Source organism: Rana temporaria, chromosome 11 (genome assembly GCF_905171775.1).
Source record: "Rana temporaria chromosome 11, aRanTem1.1, whole genome shotgun sequence".
Taxonomy (NCBI): domain Eukaryota; kingdom Metazoa; phylum Chordata; class Amphibia; order Anura; family Ranidae; genus Rana; species Rana temporaria.
The window spans coordinates 56,335,946-56,352,759 of NC_053499.1; the positions used below are offsets into that span (position 1 = coordinate 56,335,946).

Genomic DNA, 16,814 nt, shown 5'->3' on the forward strand with positions numbered 1-16,814 from the left:
AGTCAGTGGGCGGGGCTGATGCCAGGAGAGACGTAAGAGCACGCAGAGTGGACATAGGAGAGAGGCGGGCCGGGCAGTCACATGAGCGCTGTAAAAAAAGGTACCATAGAACGGAGCGCTCTCCCGGGAGGGGCGGGGATGGGGGCGGGGCTAGGCATCGATTATCACGGTCGCATGCATCGGTGCCGCATCGGTTACACCTGAATCGCGATGCACCGATGCAGCGATTAAATTTGACACCCCTAATGGGTGTGCCCCGCCAACTCCCTTCGGACAAAAATCCACGGAAAAGTTTGAAGTCTGATCGTGTGTATGAGGCTTTAGAAGAAAACCTGTTAGAGTTTGCAGAAGACTTGAGACTGGGGCGGAGGTTCACCTTCCAGCAGGACAACGACCCTAAACATACAGCCAGAGCTACAATGGAATAGTTTAGATCAAAGCATATTCATGTGTTAGAATGGCCCAGTCAAAGTTCAGACCTAAATCCAATTGAGAATCTGTGGCAAGACTTGAAAATTGCTGTTCAGACACTCTCCATCCAATCTGACAGAACTTGAGCTATTTTTCAAAGAAGAATGGGTAAAAATATCCCTTTGTAGATGTGCAAAGCTGGTAGTGAGATCCCCAAAAAGACTTGCAGCTGTAATCGCAGTAAAAGGTGTTCTACAAAGTAGTGTCAAAAGTGTCTGATCTGTCCATCGCAATGTTGCAGTACCGTACCGCTAAAAATTGCCGATAGCCGCCATTACTAGTAAACAAAATATATAATAAAAATGCCATAAATCTATCCCCTATTTTGTAGACACTATGGGCCAGATTCTCGTACATCCGCGTATCTTTGCGCAGGCGTAACGAATCCGATTTACGTTACGCCTCCGCAACTTAGACGGGTAAGTGCTGTATTCTCAAAGCACTTGCTCCGTAAGTTGCGGCAGCGTAGCGTAAATCGGCCGGCCTAAGCCCGCCTAATTCAAATGTGGGACAGGGGGGCGTGTTTTATGTTAATGTTCTGTGACCCGACATGATTGACGTTTTTCACGAATGGCGCATGCGCCGTCCGTGGAAATCTCCCAGTGTGCATTGCTCCTAATACGCCGCAAGGACATATTGGTTTTTAACGTGAACGTAAATTACGGCCAGCCCCATTCACGGACGAGTTACGCAAACAATGTAACATTTTCAAATTTTGTCACGGGAACGACGGCCATACTTAACATTTGAAGAAGAGGGGGTGTAGTGGCGCTTGCCAATAGGAAATTAGTAAATGGTCAATGTATATAAAACACACATATACGTAAACGCACAACAACGTAAATGCCTGACCAGTGTATCCAATATAAACGTGTTCCACTCCTATTTCCTTATATCCCACCATACATCAACAACCATGATGCGAGGGATGGATAACGTGAAGATAATGAAATCCAAAATAAGTAAATGACTAGAAATAAATATTTTTCAGTCATCAAAAAATTACAATAATAAATAAATAATGTAAAAAAAACTCCTTGATAAGTGAAAAAGTCCAGTGCAAAAATAAATAAATATACTAAATAGTGAAAAGGTAAAATCCAGAGTAAATACTCAATAATAAAACACCTTTAAATAATAAAACATTGCAAAAGAGTCTATATGTGCACAATACCGTGCTAAATAGATAAATAGTGTTCAAAAATTATATAATATATCAGTGCTTCAATATAATCTCCAAAGTGCACAGTGCTCTAAAAAACAAAGTCCGGTAATCAAGTGCTTGATTGAATATTCCCCAAAGGTGCAATAGTGCTTTAAAAATGATGCTGCAATCCACCGCACGATCATTCAGTGTAGTTGTGCAGATCAAGCCTTATTATAAGGTAATCCTAGCCTCTCACCTCAAATAAGGCTAAATGGAGCCTATAATGATGTCAAAGAAGCCCAGCAGGTTCAACTGCGGATCTGTGTCTCCAGGTCAGCTCAGCTTGCTCCAGTCATCCAACCGCAGATTTCCCAGATCGCTCTCAAACTGGCACTCAATGAAAGCACAATAGAATCCCCATAGTGTAGTAGTCAAATGCGTTTTAATAAAAAAATAATATAGCACTCACATTTAAAATAACTGTAATCAGCATGCAGATGATGACAGTATTCAGATTAACTTCTCATCAGTTCTCCGCTCTCGGCCGCGAGCGGAGATGACGTCATCGACGGCTCTCCCCCGACTGACGCGTTGCGTGGCAGATCGACGCCACTTAGTCATAGGTTCTAAGGGCCAGATTCACAAAGGGGATACGACGGCGTATCTGCTGATACGCCGTCGTATCCCTGTTTCTATCTATGCGACTGATTCATAGAATCATTTACGCATAGATATCCCTTAGATCCGACAGGTGTAATAGTTTTACACTGTCGGATCTTAAGATGCAGTACCGCGGCCGCCGCTGGGGGGATTTTGCGTCGTAAACCAGCGTCGGGTATGCAAATTAGCAGTTACGGCGATCCACTAAATTTTTTCCCGTCGTTACGTCGCTGCAAGTGTTAGTTTGCCGTCGCAAAGATAGGGTACCTTTTACAAAGTGTAAACTTAGTACACCATGTAAAAGGCTTTCGATTTAAAAAAAAAAAATAATAATTCCCGGCGCAAGTCTTTTTTACCCGTCGCGATTCACAAAACGTTGGCGCGTCGTAACTTCGCGCAAAGCACGTCGGGAAATTTGCGACGGGAGCATGCGCAGTACATCCGGCGTGGGAGCGCGCCTAACTTAAATGGGACTCGCCCCATTCGATTGGGCCCGCCTTGCGCCAGACGGATTTAGGATACACCGCCGCAAATTTCCAGGTAAGTGCTTTGTGGATCGGGCACTTAGCCAGAAAATTTGCGGCAGTTTAACCTAAATCGGTTAGGTTACGCTGCGCCGCCTGGCTGTGAATCTGGCCCTATATGACTAATATTGGATACACTGGTCAGGCATTTACGTTGTTGTGCGTTTACGTATATGTGTGTTTTATATACATTGACCATTTAATAATTTCCTATTGGCAAGCGCCACTACACCCCCTCTTCTTCATATGATCTTCGGTGTGTGAGCACCTTTTAGTAGTGGCTGCTGCTTTTAATTATAATTTTATCTTAGTATTTTAAAATTCAGTTGTTAGTGCCCTTGGTTAGAGTGGTTTTGCGCATTAGTTCCCACCCTTTACATACTTAACATTGGTATGCCGCACTTACGCCACCATATAGCAGGGGTAACTTTACGCCGGGAAAAGCCTAATGTAAACGGCGTAACTGTACTGCGTCGGCCGATTTACATATTTTGACGCGTAAATCAGCGTACACGCCCCTAGCGGCCAGCGTAAATATGCAGTGACGATCCGACGGCGTAAGAGACTTACGCCTGTCAGATCTAAGGGAAATCTATGCGTAACTGATTCTAAGAATCAGGCGCATAGATACGACAGCGCAACTCAGAGATACAACGGCGTATCTGGAGATACGCCGTCGTATCTCTTTTGAGAATCTGGCCCTTAAAATTTTGCGCAAACCAATCAATATACGCTTATTGCGTTTTTTGTTTTTTTTTACCAAAAATATGTAGAAGAATACATATCGGCCTAAACTGAGGAAAAAAACTATATATATATTTTTTAAAAATTATATTTATTAAAGTGGAGTTTCCATCCCCAATTTTTTTTTCATTATTGTGCTCATTAGACCTAAAAAATAAAAAAATAAAACATTTTTTACTCATCATTTACTCTAGCCTGTTGCTATGCTGTCCCACAAAATCTGCCTTTGGATACTGACATCATCTCCCTTTAATGCTCCTGGGAAATGTGTGTCATCATTTCCCAGGATGCAGTGCGCTACCCAATTATCACTCCCCATTCAAGACTTCTAGGAAGTAAGTGCCTGTAGGCTTCACAATGCCCACAAGCAAAATGACAACGGTGTAAACATAGTTTTATAAACTATCTTTTTTGAATAACTATGCGGAGCTGCAAAGGATTGTAAAATAGTGACCGGATTTATATTATAAAAACGCATGATGAAAGGACATACATTTTAAAAATGCAAATTGTGGTTGGAACCCCGCTTTAAATCAAAAAGTAAAAAATATTGTGTTATTTTCAAAATTGCCACTTTTCTTTTGTTTATAGCACAAAAAATAAAAACTACAGAGGTGATCAAATACCACCAAATGAAAGCTCTTTTTGTGGGAAAAAAAGGATATTAATTTTGTTTGGGTGCCACGTCGCACGACCGCACAGTTGTCAGTTAAAGCGACACAGTGCCGAATGGCAAAAAGTGCTCTGGTCAGGAAGGGGGTAAATTCTTCCGGGGTTGAAGTAGTTAAAAGAGAAAAAGAAGTCAGGCCCCAGCGAGATTTGAACTCGCGACCCCTGGTTTACAAGACCAGTGCTCTAACCCCTGAGCTATGGAGCCACTTTGCATAAGGTATACACCTTTGTTTGTCATACAAGATATCTTTCCAGGCTGCAGCAGGTGAATAGGAATAACAATGCAAACAATACAATTTTCTGTCACTCATACATATCGCCAATTAACTGTTTGCTTACCAAATAAACACTATTAATGTGGCATTAAATCCTGGCAGCCAAGCATAGTGGTGGATGTGGCAGAGTGGACCGAGGAGATGTGAGTACGCGTTTAAAAGACAGCTTCTTCTTCCGCCTTCAAATGGACCATTTTCTTTTTCTAATTGCTGCTTGTCAGAAAAAGTAACTGCAGACTACTGTAAAAAAAAAAGTTGCCCGATTGTAGCAAACTAAACCTCTACACACTGGAGAATTCAACGACCTGTAAGGTGGAGGTGACAAGTAAGGGCCCATTCACACCTAGGCAGTCAGTTACAGTACATTAACAAACATATTATGTTGTCTATTAACCACTTAAGACCCGGACCATTATGCAGGTTAAGGACCATGCCCTTTTTTGCGATTCGGCACTGCGTCGCTTTAACTGACAATTGCGCGGTTGTGTGACGTGGCTCCCAGACAAAATTGGCGTCCTTCTTTTCCCACAAATAGAGCTTTCTTTTGGTGGTATTTGATCACCTCTGCGTTTTTTATTTTTTGCGCTATAAACAAAAATAGAGCGACAATTTCGAAAAAAAATCAATATTTTTTACTTTTTGCTATAATAAATATCCCCAAAAAAGATATAAAAAAAAATGTTTTCCTCAGTTTAGGCCGATACGTATTCTTCTACCTCTTTCGCAATAAGCGCTTATCGATTGGTTTGCGCAAAATTTATAGCGTTTACAAAATAAGGGATAGTTTTATGGCATTTTTATTAATCATTTTTTTTTTACTACTAATGACGGCGATCTGTGATTTTTTTCGTGACTGCAACATTATGGCGGACACATCGGACACTTTTGACACATTTTTGGGACCATTGTCATTTTCACAGCGAAAAGTGCTCTAAAAATGCACTGATTACTGTAAAAATGACAATGGCAGTGAAGTGGTTAACCACTAGGTGGCGCTAAGGGGTTAAGTGTGCCCTAAGGGAGTGATTCTTACTGTAGGGGGGTGTGGCTGTAGGCGTGACGTCACTGATCGTCATTCCCTATATCAGGCAACAGACGATCAGTGACACTGCCACAGTGAAGAACAGGAAAGGTGTGTTTACACTCAGCTCTCCCCGTTCTTCAGCTCCTGTGACCGTGTGGTTAACATGCGTTGTGTTAAGAAAACCATTCATTTGAATGTATAGATATACAAATGGCAACAAAATCAAAAGGTGAAGGGACCAAAGTGCCTTGTTTGTAATTTAGTTACATAAAAAAAAAAAAAAAAACTTCATACATCAGGGCTTAGAAGAATGGAATAAGGACTTAAACAGTGGCGGTGCGTCCATAAAGGGCGCAGGAGCATGAATCTATCTATTGTCGCGGCTGCCGCCCCCTATTCAGGTGTCTGGCCCCTTGTCGGGCACCGGGCATCTGAATTACAGCAGAGTTTTTTTTTTTGGAAGCGCCTGATTAGAGCTGTCAGCTCTAATAGGTGTCCTGATTAGAGCCATAGGCTCTAATAGGCTTCCAAATTGATAAACAGCGGGAGCAATGCTGTGCGTTCGCTGTTTACTCAGTGTTGTGTTAGGGAAGCAAATAAATCGCTTCCCTAACACTGACTGCCTCTCAGCCAATCAGGTGCTCAGGTCTGGTTACCCTGTCACCTGATTGGCTGAAGCGACAGGCGTTGTGATTGGACGCCTATAAGGCGTCCAATCATAGCAGAGGACGGAAGAAGACATTGAGGACTCCGAGCATGGAGGACAGCGCTGAGACAGGTAAGGGCACACTGGCAGCATTTGATGGGGCATACTGGCGGCAATTGATGGGACACACTGGCGGCAATTGATGGGGCACACTGGCGGCAATTGATGGGGCACACTGGCAGCAATTAATAGGGCACACTGGCAGCTAATGATGGGGCACACTGGCAGCAATTAATAGGGCACACTGGCAGCTAATGATGGGGCACACTGGCAGCAATTGATGGGGCACACTGGCAGCAATTGATGGGGCACACTGGCAGCAATTGATGGGGCACACTGGCAGCAATTGATGGGGCACACTGGCAGCAATTAATAGGGCACACTGGCAGCTAATGATGGGGCACACTGGCAGCAATTAATAGGGCACACTGGCAGCTAATGATGGGGCACACTGGCAGCAATTGATGGGGCACACTGGCAGCAATTGATGGGGCACACTGGCAGCAATTGATGGGGCACACTGGTAGCAATTGATGGGGCATACTGGCAGCAATTGATGGGGCACACTAGCAGCAATTGATGGGGCACACTGGCAGCAATCGATGGGCACAGTGGCGGCAATTGATGGGCACACTGGCAGCAATTAATAGGTACAGTAGTTGATGACACAGTGGCGGTAATTTATGGGTACAGTGGCTGCGTTTGATGGGCACAGTGGCTGCGTTTGATGGGCACAGTGGCTGCGCTTGATGATTTTTTGTTTCAGTTTGTTTGTGCCCCTCAAAAAATTTTGAGCACCAGCCGCCACTGGACTTGAATAGGCTCAAAGGAAAATATAAAGCAGTGAATGGCACTGCAACACACTAACAGCACTAAAAAGTAATGACACTGCAAAATGCCAATACGGGTATAGTGCATTACCATTAATGGCAGTAGGGTGGACTTACCACATTATACAGTGCCCTGAAAAAGTATTCATTTTGTCATGTTACAGGCAAAAACATAAATGAACAGTGGGGCAAAAAGGTATTTAGTCCCCACCAATTGTGCAAGTTCTCCCACTTAAAAAGATGAGAGAGGCCTATAATTGTCATCATAGGTAAACCTCAACTATGAGAGACAAAATGTGGAAACAAATCCAGATAATCACATTGTCTGATTTGGAAAGAATTTATTTGCAAATTATGGTGGGAAATAAGTATTTGGTCTCCTCTACAAACAAGCAAGATTTCTGGCTCTCACAGACCTGTATCTTCTTCTATAAGAGGCTCCTCTGTCCTCCACGCATTACCTGTATTAATGGAACCTGTTTGAACTTGTTATCAGTATAAAAGACACCTGTCAACAACCTCAAACAGCCACACTCCAAACTCCACTATGGTGAAGACCAAAAAGCTGTCGAAGGACACCAGAAACAAAAATTGTAGACCTGCACCAGGCTGGGAAGACTGAATCTGCAATAGGCAAGCAGCTTGGTGTGAAGAAATCAACTGTGGGAGCAATAAATAGAAAATGCAAGACATACAAGACCACTGATAATCTCCCTCGATCTGGGGTTCCACGCAAGATCTCACCCTGTGGGGTCAAAATGATCACAAGAACGATGAGCAAAAATCTACAACAATACGAGGGGACCTAGTGAATGACCTGCAGAGAGCTGGAACCAACGTAACAAAGGCTACCATCAGTAACACACTACGCGGCCTGGGACTCAGATCCTGTAGTGCCAGACGTGTCACCCTGCTTAAGCCAGTACATGTCCGGGCCCGTCTGAGATTTGCTAGAGAGCATTTGGATGATCCAAAAGAGGATTGGGAGAATGTCATATGGTCAAATGAACCCAAAGTAGAACTGTATGTTAGAAACACAACTTGTGTGTTTGGAGGAGAGAGAATGCTGAGTTGCAACCAAAGAACACAATATCTACTGTGAAGCATGGGGGTGGCAACATCATGCTTTGGGGCTGTTTCTGTGCAAAGGGACCAGGACGACATCAGTATCCGTGTACATGAAAGAATGAATGGGGCCATGTATCGTGAGATTTTGAGTGCAAACCTCCTCCCATCAGCAAGGGCATTGAAGATGAAACGTGGCTGGGTCTTTCAGCATGACAATGATCCCAAACACACCGCCCGGGCAACGAAGGAGTGGCTTTGTAAGAAGCATTTCAAGGTCCTGGAGTGGCCTAGCCAGTCTCCAGATCTCAACCCCATAGAAAACCTTTGGAGGGAGTTGAAAGTCCGTGTTGCCCAGCGACAGCCCCAAAACATCACTGCTCTAGAGGAGATCTGCATGGAGGAATGGGCCAACATACCAGCAACAGTGTGTGACAACCTTGTGAAGACTTACAGAAAACGTTTGACCTCTATCATTGCCAACAAAGGATATATAACAAAGTATTGAGATGAACTTTTGATATTCACCAAATACTTATTTTCCACCATAATTTGCAAATAAATTCTTTCCAAATCAATGTGATTGTCTGGAAGTAACACACCAGACAGGTTAGAGATAAAAATGTGGAGACGTTTAAGGCAGGGTTAGGTTATAAAAAAATATCCCAAGCGTTGAACATCTCACAGAGCACTTGTTTAATCCATCTTTCAAAAATGCAAAGAGAATGGCACAACTGCAAACCTGCAGACATGGCTGTCCACCTAAACTGACAGGCCGGGCAAAGAGAGCATTAATCAAAGAAGCAGCCAAGAGGTAACTCTGGAGTAGCTACAGAGATCCACAGCTCAGGTGGGAGAATCTGTCCACAGGACAACTATTAGTCGTGCACTCCACAAATCTGGTCCTTATGGAAGAGTGGCAAGAAGAAAGCCATTGTTGAAAGAAAGCCATAAAAAGTCCTGTTTGCAGTTTGTGGAAAAAAATGTGAAAGAATGTGCTCCGGTCAGATAAAACCAAAATTTTACTTTTTGGCCTATAAGCAAAACCTTATGTGTGTCGGAAAACTAACACTGCACATCACCCTGAACACACCATCCACACTGTGAAACACGGTGGTGGCAGCATCATATTGTGGGGATGCTTTTCTTCAGCAGGGACAGGGAAGCTGGTCAGAGTTGATGGGAAAATGGATGGAGCCAAATAAAGGGCAATCTTAAGGCCCATACACACGGTCACACTTTTTGTCAACAAACTTCAAAATGAGCAAGTTTTCAAAAAAATCCGACCGTGTGTACGCTCCATCGGACAAACTTTTTCTGTTTTCATCGGACAAAAGTTCGCTCTGCAAACGACAAACTTTTCAGCAAAAAAAGTTAGACGGTGCAAAGTCCGACCAAGTGAAATCAATCGGACTTTTGTCCAAAGTACAAACACACATGCCCAGAACCAATGTTAAAATCAACCAACAATAGCAGAAGTTGACCAAAGGGTGGCGGTAAAGAGCAGAAAAAACATGTGATGTTAGGAAAGTTTGCAGAAAAGTCCTGCCATGTGTATGCTATGTGTGATAGGGCTGCGCATCTTCACCGGTCTCACGATTCGATGCGATTACGATTATCAAGGCCACGATTCGATTTGATTCGATTCCGCGATGCATTACGATGCATCACGATTGCAGCGCAAGTGCGCATGGCTTTCATCCCAAAAAAATTTAGTACTCCATTTTTGTTCTATCTGTTCTTAAAAAAAAAAACAACACACAATAACACTTCCTGCATGTAGCAAAGTCTAAACACAGCAGACATACTACAGGAGATGGTCAGAGACTGCAGACATGCTACAGGAGATGGTCAGAGACTGCAGACATGCTACAGGAGATGGTCAGAGACTGCAGACATACTACAGGAGATGGTCAGAGACTGCAGACATGCTACAGGAGATGGTCAGAGACTGCAGACATGCTACAGGAGATGGTCAGAGACTGCAGACATGCTACAGGAGATGGTCAGAGACTGCAGACATGCTACAGGAGATGGTCAGAGACTGCAGACATGCTACAGGAGATGGTCAGAGACTGCAGACATGCTACAGGAGATGGTCAGAGACTGCAGACATACTACAGGAGATGGTCAGAGACTGCAGACATGCTACAGGAGATGGTCAGAGACTGCAGACATGCTACAGGGGATGGTCAGACTGCAGACATGCTACAGGAGATGGTCAGAGACTGCGGACATGCTACAGGAGATGGTCAGAGACTGCAGACATGCTACAGGAGATGGTCAGAGACTGCGGACATGCTACAGGAGATGGTCAGAGACTGCGGACATGCTACAGGAGATGGTCAGAGACTGCGGACATGCTACAGGAGGTGGTCAGAGACTGCGGACATGCTACAGGAGATGGTCAGAGACTGCGGACATGCTACAGGAGATGGTCAGAGACTGCGGAAATGCTACAGGAGATGGTCAGAGACTGCGGACATGCTACAGGAGATGGTCAGAGACTGCGGACATGCTACAGGAGATGGTCAGAGACTGCGGACATGCTACAGGAGATGGTTAGAGACTGCAGACATGCTACAGGAGATGGTTAGAGACTCCAGACATAGTACAGGAGATGGTCTATATTTCTCCTCCATACAGCCCAGTCCCTGCCTGCAGTGACAATGACTTATCACAGGTGACAGTACATCAGATTCCACTACATGCCCGTACCCCGTGTCCCCGGATCACAGCACCCCCCCTCCTCCTCTGTACTTACATGCTGCTCTGCGCACAGAGGATGATTAGAGGGAACTTACTTGTGTCATTGCAGCCTTGTAGTGAGATGGGCGATCTGCTAGCTCACCATCCCCCGATCTCCATTCCAGCTCTCCATTCTCTCGTCACTGTCAGCAGGGAATTCTCAGCGTTTGTATAATGCTGCGCTAATGTGACTGACTGACTGCACGGCCCGCCTCTCTCCAGTCTCCACTCTGGTCTCACGTCTCTCCTGGTGTTATCCCCGCCCACTGACTAACTATCAGATCAGTAGAAAGGCGGGAGAGTAGTGTTTGTATATGCCGCGCTAATGTGACTGACTGCATGGCTCGCCTATCTCCTATGTCCACTCTGCTCTTACGTCTCTCCTGGCGTCAGCCCCTCCCGCCTTTCTACTGATCTGATAGTTACAGACATGGGGCGGGCTGACGCCAGAAGAGACGTAAGAGCAGAGTGGACATAGGAGAGAGGCGGGCCGTGCAGTCAGTCAGCGTGGCATATACAAACACTACCCTCTACTAATCTGAAGTTTTAGTCAGTGGGCGGGGCTGACGCCAGGAGAGACGTAAGAGCACGCAGAGTGGACATAGGAGAGAGGCAGGCCGGGCAGTCACATGAGCGCTGTAAAAAAAGGTACCATAGAACGGAGCGCTCTCCCGGGAGGGGCGGGGCTAGGCATCGATTATCACGGTCGCATGCATCGGTGCCGCATCGGTTACACCTGAATCGCGATGCACCGATGCAGCGATTAAATTTGACACCCCTAATGGGTGTGCCCCGCCAACTCCCTTCGGACAAAAATCCACGGAAAAGTTTGAAGTCTGATCGTGTGTATGAGGCTTTAGAAGAAAACCTGTTAGGCCCCATACACACGATAGAATCCATCCGCTGAAAAATCCCAGCGAATGGGTTTCAGCGGATAGATCCTATGGTGTGTACACTCCAGCGGATCTGTTTCCGCGGATATTTATCCCCTGGGATGGATTTCCAGCAGATAAATATTTGATGACATGCTATCAAATCTATCCGCTGGAATCCATCCCAACGGATGGATCCGCTGGTCTGTACAGACTCACCGGATCCATCCGTCCGAAGGGATCCCCCGCATGCGTCGTAATGATTAGACGCATGCGTGGAATTCCTTATATGACAGCGTCGCGCATGTCGCCGCGTCATAATCGCGGCGACGGCGCGACACGTCATCGCCAGAGGATTTCGGCGCGGATTTCGATTCGATGGTGAGTACACTCCATCGCATGGAAATCCGCGCAAATCCTTGAGAGGATTTATCCGCGGATACGGTCCGCGGATAAAAATATCCCACACCATGCCAGGAAAACAAAGCCCCCTTAAGTAAATGCCCGTACAGAAAAACCAAAGTAAATGAACAAGTAATCAAGCCTGTAATGTTCTGCTGTCACCGCCGTCCACGAGCACCAGGGGCCGCACGAGTGTTTGTATCGCTGGTAGCGCTGGTAACCAATGGTCAGCTTGTGGAGCGCAGAAAGACTTCCTGTGTTGCGCCGATGTAGCCACGCGTGGCTACGTAGGGCGTGGCTACATCGGCGCAACACAGGAAGTCTTTCTGCGCTCCACAAGCTGACCATTGGTTACCAGCGCTACCAGCGATACAAACACTCGTGCGGCCCCTGGTGCTCGTGGACGGCGGTGACAGCAGAACATTACAGGCTTGATTACTTGTTCATTTACTTTGGTTTTTCTGTACGGGCATTTACTTAAGGGGGCTTTGTTTTCCTGGCATGGTGTGGGATATTTTTTGGTCTTACTTCACTATTGAGTATTCTCTTTTGCCTATATGTGCCCCCATTGGAATGACCTGTGGCAGATTCTGAAAACATAAGGAGGTTGTGCCTGAGAGGATTGACTTTTACAAGCCAGTCCTCTTACAGGCTGTGGTAAGCCTGCATCCCATTTGGGAATTTTATTATTAGTCTGGTGAATCTTTAAATAGGGTACAGGGTGCACTCACGCCTTGCTTATTGATCACCTAGCACACCACCTTTGTTTTCATATTTAAAGCTCCTACCTGGGGCTATACACTTCTTAGCGCTGTTTTATCATTTGAACCACGGTTCCATATTTATTTTGATACTTTGTTTTTATAGCTTTATTGGGTTTTTTACCCATTTTAAAATAGCAGCTCTTTGGATCTTTTTATCAATTTTAGTTACTATTGATAAATCCAACACCTTTCCTTCACTTCTTTTTCTACACTTGGGATCAGACAATTTATTGTCCACTGGCGCCGGAAGTGCACTTTTAGTCCCATACCTGTCCAGTTGATGCACCTTTATCTTTAAGACTTGAAAATTGCTGTTCAGACACTCTCCATCCAATCTGACAGAACTTGAGCTATTTTTCAAAGAAGAATGGGTAAAAATATCCCTTTGTAGATGTGCAAAGCTGGTAGTGAGATCCCCAAAAAGATTTGCAGCTGTAATCGCAGTAAAAGGTGTTCTACAAAGTAGTGTCAAAAGTGTCTGATCTGTCCATCGCAATGTTGCAGTACCGTACCGCTAAAAATTGCCGATAGCCGCCATTACTAGTAAACAAAATATATAATAAAAATGCCATAAATCTATCCCCTATTTTGTAGACACTATGGGCCAGATTCTCGTACATCCGCGTATCTTTGCGCAGGCGTAACGAATCTGATTTACGTTACGCCTCCGCAACTTAGACGGGTAAGTGCTGTATTCTCAAAGCACTTGCTCCGTAAGTTGCGGCGGCGTAGCGTAAATCGGCTGGCGTAAGCCCGCCTAATTCAAATGTGGGACAGGGGGGCGGGTTTTATGTTAATGTTCTGTGACCCGACATGATTGACGTTTTTCACGAATGGCGCATGCGCCGTCCGTGGAAATCTCCCAGTGTGCATTGCTCCTAATACGCCGCAAGGACGTATTGGTTTTTAACGTGAACGTAAATTACGTCCAGCCCCATTCACGGACGAGTTACGCAAACAATGTAAAATTTTCAAATTTTGTCACGGGAACGACGGCCATACTTAACATTTGAAGAAGAGGGGGTGTAGTGGGGCTTGCCAATAGGAAATTATTAAATGGTCAATGTATATAAAACACACATATACGTAAACGCACAACAACGTAAATGCCTGACCAGTGTATCCAATATAAATGTGTTCCACTCCTATTTCCTTATATCCCACCATACATCAACAACCATGATGCGAGGGATGGATAACGTGAAGATAATGAAATCCAAAATAAGTAAATGACTAGAAATAAATATTTTTCAGTCATCAAAAAATTACAATAATAAATAAATAATGTGAAAAAAACTCCTTGATAAGTGAAAAAGTCCAGTGCAAACATAAATAAATATAATAAATAGTGAAAAGGTAAAATCCAGAATAAATACTCAATAATAAAACACCTTTAAATAATAAAAAATTGCAAAAGAGTCTATATGTGCACAATACCGTGCTAAATAGATAAATAGTGTTAAAAAATTATATAATATATCAGTGCTTCAATATAATCTCCAAAGTGCACAGTGCTCTAAAAAACAAAGTCCGGTAATCAAGTGCTTGATTGAATATTCCCCAAAGGTGCAATAGTGCTTTAAAAATGATGCTGCAATCCACCGCACGATCATTCAGTGTAGTTGTGCAGATCAAGCCTTATTATAAGGTAATCCTAGCCTCTCACCTCAAATAAGGCTAAATGGAGCCTATAATGATGTCAAAGAAGCCCAGCAGGTTCAACTGCGGATCTGTGTCTCCAGGTCAGCTCAGCTTGCTCCAGTCATCCAACCGCAGATTTCCCAGATCGCTCTCAAACTGGCACTCAATGAAAGCACAATAGAATCCCCATAGTGTAGTAGTCAAATGCGTTTTAATAAAAAAATAATATAGCACTCACATTTAAAATAACTGTAATCAGCATGCAGATGATGACAGTATTCAGATTAACTTCTCAGCAGTTCTCCGCTCTCGGCCGCGAGCGGAGATGACGTCATCGACGGCTCTCCCCCGACTGACGCGTTGCGTGGCAGATCGACGCCACTTAGTCATAGGTTCTAAGGGCCAGATTCACAAAAGGGATACGACGGCGTATCTGCTGATACGCCGTCGTATCCCTGTTTCTATCTATGCGGCTGATTCATAGAATCAGTTACGCATAGATATCCCTAAGATCCGACAGGTGTAATAGTTTTACACTGTCGGATCTTAGGATGCAGTACCGCGGCCGACGCTGGGGGGATTTCGCGTTGCAAACGAGCGTCGGGTATGCAAATTAGCAGTTACGGCGATCCACTAAATTTTTTCCCGTTGTTACGTCGCCGCAAGTGTTAGTTTGCCGTCGCAAAGATAGGGTACCTTTTACAAAGTGTAAACTTAGTACACCATGTAAAAGGCTTTAGATTTTTTTAAAAAAAATTAAAAATTACCGGCGCAAGTCTTTTTTGCCCGTCGCGATTCACAAAACGTTGGCGCGTCGTAACTTCGCGCAAAGCACGCCGGGAAATTTGCGACGGGAGCATGCGCAGTATGTCCGGCGCGGGAGCGCGCCTAATTTAAATGGGACTCGCCCCATTCGATTGGGCCCGCCTTGCGCCGGACGGATTTAGGATACACCGCCGCAAATTTCCAGGTAAGTGCTTTGTGGATCGGGGCACTTAGCCAGAAAATTTGCGGCAGTGTAACCTAAATAGGTTACGTTACGCTGCGCCACCTGGCTGTGAATCTGGCCCTATATGACTAATATTGGATACACTGGTCAGGCATTTACGTTGTTGTGCGTTTACGTATATGTGTGTTTTATATACATTGACCATTTAATAATTTCCTATTGGCAAGCGCCACTACACCCCCTCTTCTTCATATGATCTTCGGTGTGTGAGCACCTTTTAGTAGTGGCTGCTGCTTTTAATTATAATTTTATCTTAGTATTTTAAAATTCAGTTGTTAGTGCCCTTGGTTAGAGTGGTTTTGCGCATTAGTTCCCACCCTTTACATACTTAACATTGGTATGCCGCACTTACGCCACCATATAGCAGGGGTAACTTTACGCCGGGAAAAGCCTAACGTAAACGGCGTAACTGTACTGCGTCGGCTGGGCGTACGTTCGTGAATTCGCGTATCTAGCTGATTTACATATTTTGACGCGTAAATCAGCGTACACGCCCCTAGCGGCCAGCGTAAATATGCAATTACGATCCGACGGCGTAAGAGACTTACGCCTGTCGGATCTAAGGGAAATCTATGCCTAACTGATTCTAAGAATCAGGCGCATAGATACGACGGCGCAACTCAGAGATACGACGGCATATCTGGAGATACGCCGTCGTATCTCTTTTGAGAATCTGGCCCTTAAAATTTTGCGCAAACCAATCAATATACGCTTATTGCGTTTTTTGTTTTTTTTTACCAAAAATATGTAGAAGAATACATATCGGTCTAAACTGAGGAAAAAAATATATATATATTTTTTAAAAATTATATTTATTAAAGTGGAGTTTCCATCCCAATTTTTTTTTCATTATTGTGCTCATTAGACCTAAAAAAATAAAAAAAAATAAAAATGTTTTACTCATCTGGAAATGCCTGTTGCTATGCTGTCCCACGAAATCTGCCTTTGGAATCACCTAGGATCCTGACATCATCTCCCTCTAATGCTCCTGGGAAATGTGTGTCATCATTTCCCAGGATGCAGTGCGCTACCCAATTATCACTCCCCATTTAAGACTTCCAGGAAGTAAGTGCTTGTGGGCTTCACAATGCCCACAAGCAAAATGACAACGGTGTGGACATAGTTTTATAAACTATCTTTTTTGAATAACTACGCGGAGCGGCGGCGGATTGTAAAATAGTAAGTGACCAGATTTATATTATAAAAATGCATGATGAAAGGACATACATTTTAAAAATGCAAATTGTGGTTGGAACCCCG

The 16,814-nt window shown here is 44.3% G+C and overlaps 1 non-coding gene across 1 annotated transcript; it reads right to left on the minus strand.

The window, feature by feature from the left end:
• Positions 1-4,350: 4,350 nt before the first annotated feature.
• TRNAT-UGU lies at positions 4,351-4,423 on the minus strand. The gene has a single exon. It is a non-coding gene; the product is annotated as a tRNA-Thr (tRNA).
• Between the last annotated feature and the right edge of the window lie 12,391 nt (positions 4,424-16,814).